This window comes from Neomonachus schauinslandi, chromosome 15 (assembly GCF_002201575.2).
Source record: "Neomonachus schauinslandi chromosome 15, ASM220157v2, whole genome shotgun sequence".
In the NCBI taxonomy this organism is placed as follows: Eukaryota; Metazoa; Chordata; class Mammalia; order Carnivora; family Phocidae; genus Neomonachus; species Neomonachus schauinslandi.
Genome location: NC_058417.1, coordinates 21594536 through 21604842, shown reverse-complemented (window position 1 = coordinate 21604842; position 10307 = coordinate 21594536). Strand labels below are relative to the sequence as shown.

At 49.7% G+C, this 10307-nt stretch overlaps 1 protein-coding gene across 1 annotated transcript in view; it reads left to right on the top strand.

The window, feature by feature from the left end:
- The window catches only part of ASIC2 (acid sensing ion channel subunit 2), a 1092913-nt gene that overhangs the window by 730 nt on the left and 1081876 nt on the right, over positions 1–10307 (top strand). The gene's annotated exons all lie outside the window — the stretch shown is intronic.

Sequence of the window (10307 nt, the reverse complement as noted above, 5' to 3'; positions counted from 1 at the left end):
TCTCTCTGTGCTTTGGAGCAGGAGAGAGAGTGTGGTGTCTGAGTTGAAGGCCAGGGGGGCAGTTGGCCGGAGTTGTTGGAACTGGTCGGAGAAGTCTGCTTGCTGGCATGCGGCACGGTTGTCTGGTCAGATGTGGAGGGTGAGCGGGGGGCCTGCGGTGGGGGATTGCTCCCCCAGATGTGCTGAGCTGGCTTCCTCCCAACCAGAAGGAGGAGGCCTGAGCTGTCCGTTGTCCAGGGCACTTGGTATCTGAGCTGTGTGATTGGAACAGCTTGTCATTGACGAGGTGGCATTTTTTTTTCTCTCTCTCTCTTTCTCTGCTCGGAAGTGGCATCAGGCACTGCATCCTGTGGGCTGGGCTGGAGCTAAAGCTGCAAGAGAAGGGGGTGTGGGGCCCCAGACAGCCTGGGTGGTTCCAGTGGCTTTGGGAGCTTGCTGGAGCAGGTGATGCTGCACAGAGGTGGAAGTCTCGGTGTTTCCTTTCCTTGTGTGGATTCCGAGCTCCGTGTGGGGAGCGGAGAGGCTGGGGGACCCCGGGTCTCCATCTGGTCTGCTGGCAGGTCGGAAGCAAAGAGATGTCCAGGGTGCTTGGGCCCAACAAGAGCGTGTAAGTGGAGGCCCGTGTGTAGGAGGATGGTCAGTGAGGTGCCCGTGAGGGTGAGGCGGTCCAGGCTGGCTTGTCTGGGAGCTTCAGCTTGAAACTCAAAGGCTCGGTTTGCTGTCTGTGCAGTCGCTTACCAACGTGGTTGCGAGAGGAGGGGTGTGGGGAGGGGGCGAGCAGCTGTGGGATTGGAAAGCCTGGAGGAGGAGTGTGGAGCTGAGTAAAAACGAAAGGCGGAGGGGGATGTGGCTCACGTTCAGGATGGGGCTTCCTAGAGGGGCAGAGAAGGGATGGGAGGAGAACCGTCGCTGCCAGGGTTCTCTGCCCAATTAGTGGACTGCTAGGCATAACTCGGCATAAGGGTGACCTGCGACTGCAGCTGCAAGACCCCTCCTTGCTTCCAGGCAAGTCTGGGGCATCGGGGGCCGTGGGACCGTCCGGAAGCCCAGGGTGGCTGCTTCTCGCATAGCTGCCTTAGGGAGGACCCAGAGCTTTGGAGTCTCAGAGCCTTGAGCCAAATGGCCATGGTAGGTTCTGGATGGCAGGTGCAGCAGTTGCAAAGGAACTGGACTCTGTCATGAGCACTTGTCTGGGCCCTCTGCCTAATTGAGACCTGCCCCGCCTTGCTGATAGTGTCTCCATTCCCCACCCACTCTCAGATCCACTGCCTGCCGGCCCCTTGCTCTGAGTTTCTGTTAATGCCACAGCCAGGCTCTGCCTGCAGCCCCTGTGCTAGCAGTTGGCTGCCTGTGATTCTGGAAAGGCCCAGAGTGCTGGGGAGGAAGGGGCATCTCCCCTTGCATCCCACAGAGCTCTGTTTCCTGGGGGAGCTGTTTTTATTCTCTGTTTCAAACACTGTGAGGGAGAGCACAACAAAATCAGTGGTAGTGTATTTATACTAAAGAGGAAGAGGGTCTGAGCTGGGGGAAGGGACCAGCCATACTGGAAGCCCTTCTAAATGGAGCAAACAGGACCCTAAAACATGTCATGCACAAATGATGTCTTAGGTGGCTTGAGAGAGAAGGGGACAGTACCTCATTCCTGAAGGCTGAGACCATCCCTATCCCCCACCTGTGCTTTCTAGTGCCGTGGTAACGCTCAGCTTCACCACTGCACCTTGCAGCTCGAAAATGCGCTCAGCTGTTCCTCTGTCTGCCTGAACACACACGGATCACACACACAGAGAAACTGCCGTCGGTAGCAGACCCCGGGCCAAGTTCTCAAGCATCCTCATAACTGCGTGTCCAACTAGTGATTTCCTCTCAATTCATGATCAGGTTCCATTTCCAAGGAAAGGTTCTTTGACCCATGGATGCTGTTTTGCACTTGGCCCATCGTTTGAGTTACTGGAGTCCCAAGAGGCCAAAGATCAGGCCTTCAAGCCTAACCTGGGCCTTTGACCTCTCCAGGATGTCTCTCAAATAGTAATGTTGCTTGTGGATATGGTTTATTACATAGTGAGTGGCATGTCATCTGTCATCCTCACCAAATCCAGGACTGATCTGGCTGTGTGTTCCCCCTTGGACTAACCTCAACATATGACCTCTCCCAGCACTGAAAAGGGGGTGAGCCTCAGGGCTGGAGCCCCAAGCTGTTCGGGAAGTGTCAAAAAGGGCTCCCAGTCCAGGAATTCCGGAGGAGACCCCAGGTGAATGACTGATCTTTCTCACCCTTTGATCGCAGTGGGAAGCCATGCTGAGCCTCTGTGAGAGGCGATATGGCACCAGGTTTGTTCCAAGACCTTGCAGTGTGGGGTAATCCTTCCCATGCCCCCTTGGTACACCTGTCCCTTTTGGCCTGGGGTATAGTGTGCTGATTCTGAGGCTCTGGCACTCACAGGAGGGCAGAGAACCTCACAGGTAGTTAAGGGAGAAGTCTAGTTCACTGGCATTCTGGCTCATTCATTCTCTCTGCTGCTCATCCCTTTCCATTTGGCTTATTTGTTAGGCCCTGCCTGGGTTTGTCCTATGCTGGGTGGCTTCTTGCTTTAGATGCTATGGCTGACTTTTAGAGAAGTATGGGGGAGGGGTGGTCCCAGGTGGATCGCTTTTTCTGTTTTTCTTTTTCCGTGAAGCATACCTAGTGCTATCTCCAGGGTTAATGCTTTTGCATAAGCTTTCTTATTCCAAGTTCTTAGCTGGTGTGCAATGAAGTGCATAATACCCTTTAATTAGTGAATGAGCCATGATTCTAGCAGAGGGAAAGGCTGTTTGTGGAGGTTAAAAGTCCCAGGAAGCCAGGTGTGGAGTTCGGACTGCCGTGTAAGCAGGAGTGCTCCATGCTGATGCAGGTACACTCCTAGCCCTCCCCTAGTACGATCTGAATGCAGATAGGCACGTGTTCGTCCTTCCAGGGAAAGCAGAACAGGGCTTGGTTCCATACTGCCTGCTTGGGGGAGATTGTCCCACTGACCTCCAGTGCACGGATGGATGGAGGTCTGGATGGGGTGTCTCTGGCTGTGACGGTGGATGATCTAAGGTTACGATTAAGAGCCACTTCTTGGCTTCAATGAGTTTGAATCCCACCTCCATCATTTCCTAGCTTATTCCCTAGGCTTTGATTTGGTGATGTAACATCTCCTATTAATACGTGACTTTCTAACTCACAGGGTTATTGGGAGGAGGAACCGTGTGAGACACTATATGTGAATGTCCTTTGTAGTTTGTGACAACTGTGCAGGTGGGGGGCTTTCTCCGTGTCAGGAGGAAGGTTATTATTGTCCACTGCACCTTCCCTGTTTGCAGCCCTCCTTAGGAGTCAGGTAATGAGTCATGCTGTGAGGATGAACCTGGGGGGTGGGGGCTGCTGCTTTCTCTGTTTGGAGCCCAGGGTTAAAGCCCAGGTGGGATTTCTTAGAGTGGAGGTCAGAGCTGGGTTCAATAGCTAACTATTGCTGACAGGGGGCAGCTCCATTGTTTGTGACTAGCACGTGACTATTTCACGTTGTTTCTCTGCTCATCACATTGGGGTTCATCTGCCTCCAAGTTCAGGAATGCAAATGATACTTCAGTTGGCACTTTTAACTCGATTTCCATAGTTGTGTGTGTTTGGGCTTTCAACTTGAGATTTCTGGGTCTCCTGGGTGGCTCAGTCGGTTAAGCATCTGCCTTCGGCTCAGATCATGATCCCAGGATCCCAGGATCACGACCCGAGCTGAAGGCAGATGCTCAACGACTGAGCCACCCAGGCGCCCCTAAATAAAATCTTTAAAAAAAACTTGAGATTTCTTCGGAAAGGCATTTCTTTCTTTTCTTATTGAAAGAGAGTTCTCTCCACAATGAGATCTTGTTAGAGGCACATCTATGGATCTTATTCTTCTGTATCACATGGCGTTACAAAGATGTAGAGGTGAGGGTTTTAGGAAGCTCACATGCTTGGAATTCTTGCCCAAGGCTGGTGGGTCCACAGCTAACCTCTCGGTATTTCTTGTTACACAAGGAGCAGGTGCGTGAAGACTGGGGGCTTTGGGGAGAGAGCTGAGTTGGAATTCTACCTGTACCCCGATTCGCTGTGTAATCTTAGGCAGGTTTCTTAGCTTCACTTTCCCCGTTCTAAGAATCAAAACAGTAATACCCGCCACTCGGAGTTGAACTGATCCAGGGTGGTAGAGTGTGCCAAGAGGCCGAGCATGGCAGAGGCCTGGTACACACAGCGCGAACCGCTTGCTCTCTGGTGTGGCCCACGGGAGTGTTGACTGGGCCTGTGCTAGATGCTGGCTCTCTTGACGGCAGGCCAGTGTTCTTCCCACTGTTCCTTACTGTGACTCACCACCAGCTTTAGAGCACAGGCAACTGCTGTGTTCATGGGCTTCTTCATTCTCACAACGCTTAGACTTCCACTTTCCCCCGGGCTTTGGTTCCTATCAGTTCTGCGGCCTGAACATCCTCTCCTTCCCCACCCTCTGGACTTCCACGTTGCCGCTCATGCTACCGACCTCCCCCCAGGAAGCTCATGTTGCCCCAGCCCCTGCGAGGAGCTGAGTGACCTGCACGCGAGGCCCAGAGCTTTTATTACAGTGTGTCGTGTTACTGCACGCACGGTCGTCCCTCTGTCCACCCAAGAGAACACCTGCTCGGCAGCAGTTACAACGCCCGATCAGGGCCTTGCCATTGGAGAGCTCACCGCTCCTTTCCCATCCCCTCTAGATGGAGCGCCAGTTGAGAGCAAGCATCTCGCTCATCAAATGGGTTCTCTGCACACACGATGCTGAATACAGGCCTGCAGTTGTTGATTACAAGTTGCTTTCTGTTTCCTGAACTGACCCAGAATCCTTTGTTCGTGGGCTCTTCTGACTTACTTTTGGCTTTTCTCCCCTCTCTCTCCATGCTTATTTCTTTAAATCCGACGCCTCCTTTAAAATCCAGCTCTAATATCTCCGTAGCCTCTTCCAGGAAACCATTGCCAACCCATCCCCTCCATGACAGTAATCCAAATGAATTTCTTCCTCCTCTGTCTTTGAAAGAGCATTTTGGCTCCCTCCTCTGTCAGAGCACTCACCGTGCTTTTCCTAGCCTTAGACTCATGAAGTGTTTATGCTAGAAGAGCCCTCAGAGATGATTTGATTTAATACCTGAATTCTTTAACCCCGGATAATTTTTATACACTGCCTATTTCTGTCTCTCTTCCCTGTAAGACATGATGTCTTTCCTGACCTTATATTCTCAGGGCTTAGAACTGCTTGGCACATGGTAAGCTCTCAAACTGTGTCTTCCAAGTGTATTAAGTGGGCTTGAAGCTACTGGAAGGTAAGGTGACACTCTGGCTGATATAAAGGGAGATAACAATGTTTCAGCCTCCTTCTCCAGCGTAGGTATCTGGGATCCCACCTGCACTAGGATGACGAGTCTCATCATTGTCATTATTTTAATAATACACTTTCAGATGACAGAAACAATCCATTCTCATTGGTGAACACTTGGGCAGTGTGGAAAAGAATAGAGAAGAAAGAAAAAAATTGCCTACAGTAGTATCCGAGATGCAATTACATGTATTATTTGGGGGCTTGGGAGTAGCTCTATCCGGTCACACAATGTGTGCACGTTTGTGTGGCCGCGTGCATGGGACCACGCCTTCTGTGCATCTGGTGCCTTGTCTGGCAGGCAGCACATGCCCAATCAGTGTCAGCTTGCTCTGTTCTTTTTGAGTCCCCGGGGTAGTGTACAGGGTGTTAGAGATTCCCTCAAAGGTCCACTTAGAGTCAAAGCAAAATCCAAAGATAGGTCTGATCAATACCCCTCTTGTAGGCTGGGTTTTGTTTTCTCTGCCAGAAGCACTGGGGATAATTTGTGAGAGCCAGTGGTAACCACCCCTCTTAATTCAGCCTCCTTGGATCTTAGGTTCACAACCGAATGCCAGTTACCCTCCTTTGATGGCACTTGATTGATAGTCCAGCTGTGCGTTGACCTGAAGCCATCTTGGTCCCACCGTTTGTTGTATGTTTGCGAGGATGAACCACATATGTGTTCATTAATACCAAATTAGATCTCCTGACCCTGCTTCTAGATGAGGCCCAACCTATGACTATGCGGAGCCATGAGGACCATGGACCACAAAGACCATGAGATTCTCTTTGTACAGACCATTCCTGTCTGCCTCAGGATATGGGTGTAGACCCTAACTCTCTCCATCGCCTGTGAAGTCTCTGGGCTCTATGACAGATGGTCTAAATTGCACTTTTATTCCTTGAGGTGCTTGGAAGTCTTGTGAGCATTTGCCATGTTGTTGGAAAAGTAACCACTGCCAAGCTGAGCGAGTGATTTTCCTTGGTGCCACTTCTAGTTTGTAGGACATTAGGTTGTGGCTCCCTGGAAGGAAAGCTTTCAGGGGTGTATTGAATTCTCTCTGACGTGTTGGATGGATTGGGCAGTGACTGGGAGCTGACTGTTACAATGACCCACATCATCTACTCGCAGAGAAAAGTTAATAGTATTATCGCACAGGCCACAGAGCTAGAGCCTCATTGCTTGTGCCGTGAGTCTATATGTCTGTGCCTCTGTCCCTGGGAGTCCTTAGAACTCCAGAATTGCTGATGGAAGAGGGCCACCCGAGGGCTTGTTGAATTGGTAATAGGTCCCTTTCCCCCTCTCTATGGTGGTCCCCTTTTCCTTCCCACAGAAAGTCCTTCCCTTAATGAAGAGATGAGTTCTAGAAATTTTTCTGCAAAGCAAATCCTAGTTTGCTACTGATTTCTACAGTATGAGCTGAAATGGGATCCCATTAGAAAAATCCCCCAAAGGCTGAATTGGCAGCTTTTAGCACCAAGTTTGCTGTCAGAGCTATTGCTCCATAGAGCAGTTCGTATTTCGAAGTACCAAGGATCCCGTTCTCCCCATCAGACCAAAAGTATACTGCCCAGATCAAGAGCTATCTGAAGGTATGCTGTGTGTTTTCTCTTTTTTGTCTGAGTGTTTCTGTTTGATGGAACTGGGTTGAAATAGCAAAACTGGACTGCAGGGCCATTTGACCCACAATCCATTAGAACCCGCAACTGATGGCCTACATCATCGCCCCTGTAAGTGTGAAATTCCATTGATCACATTTCCCCCATGCAGTGGACTTAAAACTAGTCCATTCGGACTGGACTTAGTGGTTACTGGGAAGCAGATGCCTCCAGAAATACATGTTCATTATTTGACAAATCTGAAGCTTGGGATAGAGGCTTGTTTATCAGGTTGAGTTTTATTTGGGAATATCATTCCAAAAAGTGTCATCCTTGGATGTTAAAGCATCTTTCTATCTCCCAGGACTTATTTTCTCATGACTCAGGTATGCTCTGTATTGATTACCTCAGTGATCATGGAAATTTATACTCAAAAAATCAAGCACAAGACACAGGAGGAATGTATTTGCCTGGATTTATTGACTTCCATTGGTTGAGTCGTACAACCTTGGGCAAGGTAATTAGCCTCTAGAGGCCTCAGTTTCCTCATCTGTAAAATGAGGGGGTTAAACAGGGTGGTTCCAAAGGATTTGCCCATCTATAGAATTCTACTGCAATAAAGTATAACTTTACTTTATGTTTACTTTTCTGATCCCACATTTGTTCCCTGAAACTTTTATTTTTTTTTTTAAGATTTTATTTATTTATTCATGAGAGGCAGGGAGAGAAAGAGGCAGAGGGAGAAGCAGGCTCCCAAGGAGCAGAGAGCCCGATGCGGGGCTTGATCCCAGGACCCTGGGATCATGACCTGAGCCGAAGGCAGACACTTAACCATCTGAGCCACCCAGGCGCCCAGTTCCCTGAAACTTTTAACTTTTAACTTCTATTTGGAAGAGGGAGCTGATGTTCTTTTGTAACCAGATCTACTTATCCATTTATTTGTTTATTTTATTTAGATAGATTTGTGCAGTGGAAGCAGAAACACTCTGATATGCTGAGTGGCTATAGTGGGCTAAAGGGAGGCACAACAAAATCCTGTCCATGAGCCATTATGTGTGTAGCTGCAGCGTATCGGCTGAAAGTTTCCATCACTATTTCTGTGCTTGTGAGCAGGGATGCACATATGAGTTAGCAAGGACATCGTCAGAAGATGCTGCCCAGATCCCCTTTGCTGCTGCTAGGGGTACATATCTGACCACTCAAATCTGTACCAATGGCACTACCACTCCTGGAAATAGCTGGGAAGTTATTTACCTCCCTGCCCCCTGGGGGCAGCCAACGGCCAGCGACTAACTGGCCCAGGAGTACAAATTGCCCACCATCTTGCCTCAAGATGGAACAACTTTTGGAGCACTTTACACTCCAGAGTTTCCCACGGGATCAGGCTGAGCCGGAATTCTCCTGTGGTTTCATCATCTTTGCTTATTACCTTTTCTCCCTTGCCCATATCCTGTGTGCCTCACTCCCTGAGGTCTTTCCTTCAATAAATAACCTGAATGAGAAACCCCATCTCAGGCTTTGCTAGGGAATACAACCTATGTGGTGATGAGTTTTAGCTTCTCCGTCTTTTTGGTAACATAGAGAATCACCTAGGCATATGGACCTATGTCTGGCTTAGAAAGAGGGAAATACCTGTTTCAAAAGTCTTTGAAGCTTTGAACTTTCTAGATCTGTGTCCTCAACGGGGGCCTGTAACAATTTCCAGGGGAGGTTTTTTTTGTTTTGTTTTATAATTCAAATGAGCATCTTTCTAATTAGGATTCACACCTCAGGGCACAGCTGATTTGTTCCTCTTTGGAGCTTCTTGCCCAAGGAAAGCCCTTCCTAGGGTTGCCCATATCCTCAGAGTTGAGCTATCCCTATTCTCCCAGCTGCTGCCTACCCCAAGCCTCTCACATTCTAGCTCACACCTTCACCAACACCTGAATCCTCATCTCTTCCCAGTTCTGCTCTGAAAGCTTCCCTTTGTCACGCCCCTCCCCCAGCCAGCCTTCACTGCCATTTCTCCCTGGATGTGCATCAGTCTGGCTTTGAGCCACAAGGAAGAGATTTTCATGTTGGCCGTGGCTTGGGCCCATCTCTAACGTAGGAGGCGGTGAGCGATGTTTGGCTGACCAGGGGTGATGCTCTTCATATGTCACCGAAACCATGAGTGATGAGGAGCATAGGAAAGAACAGAGACTCGTTAGACTGCAAAGGAGAGTGGGTGACCCAAGTCAGGGCGATTGCCTTCTGCAAACCCTTGGAAGGCAGGCACAGGGAAGAGGAGTGAAGCTTTCTCTGTGCAAGGCCAGAGAGCAGAGCTAGCCCCAGTGTGGGTGGGGGGCAGAAGTTCAGAGAAGTGGCTACCAGCTGATTGGAAGGAGCTGTCCTGGGAGTTTCGAGGACCCATGACCTGTCAGCAGCTCCAGCCTAGGCCACGAGATTGCTTATTGCCAGTGCTGTAGGGGTCGATCAATATCAGATGAAGAGTTGGATTTACCGGCCTCTGAAGTTACTTCTAATGCTGAGCATCCTTGATTTATTTCCTTCCTGAACAGATATTTGAAGTCAGAGGTGAGGGTCATTGGCATTTGGCATTGGAAACAATTGATAATAGCTCATCCAGCCTGCAGAACCACCTCATTTCCCAACCCCATGTAGTGCTGAGGCCGAGTGTTTCAGAAGCCAGGAATAGAAGGGTGCTGTGGGCCAATCCTTGCAGACAAGAGAGCGGATATTCAGTTTGTCCAGCCAGGAAGTGTGTGGGTGCGGGTGGCCAGGCCTTGGGGGGCTGTGCAAAGACCTGGGCTCCCGAAGTGAGTATGCATGCCTTCCTTGAGAAGAAGTTCCCAGAGGAATTTGTTATAAGTTCCGGGCTCTAGATCCAATCTTAGAGAGCAAATCTTGGGTGTGGTTTGGTCTGGCCTGTTGTGGGATCTGGGGAGACTGGGAGGTCTACAAGAGCTTTAAAAACCCTTGGAATATCCTGAGGGGTTGAGGTGAGAGGAGCATCTTCTCACTCCTCCTTATTATGAATAAGCTTATTCATAATAAGGGCCTTTAAACCATACTGGATTTTATGCTAATGGAGTGATTGCTTTAGGATGGAGGCTGGTTGCCAGAGGAACCAACCATCTGACCAGAGAGAGCTGGAGATTGAGTCAGTCACCGAGTCCAGTGATTTAATCCAGTGTGCCTATGTTAAGGAACCTCCACAGAAACCTCTAAATTAAGGGATTCAGAGTGCTTCTGGGTTGGTGAATACATGGAGGTGCTGGGAGGGTGGCGTGCCTGGAGGGGGGTAGGCGTGGAAGCTCTGTGCCCCTCCCCCGTATCTTAGACACA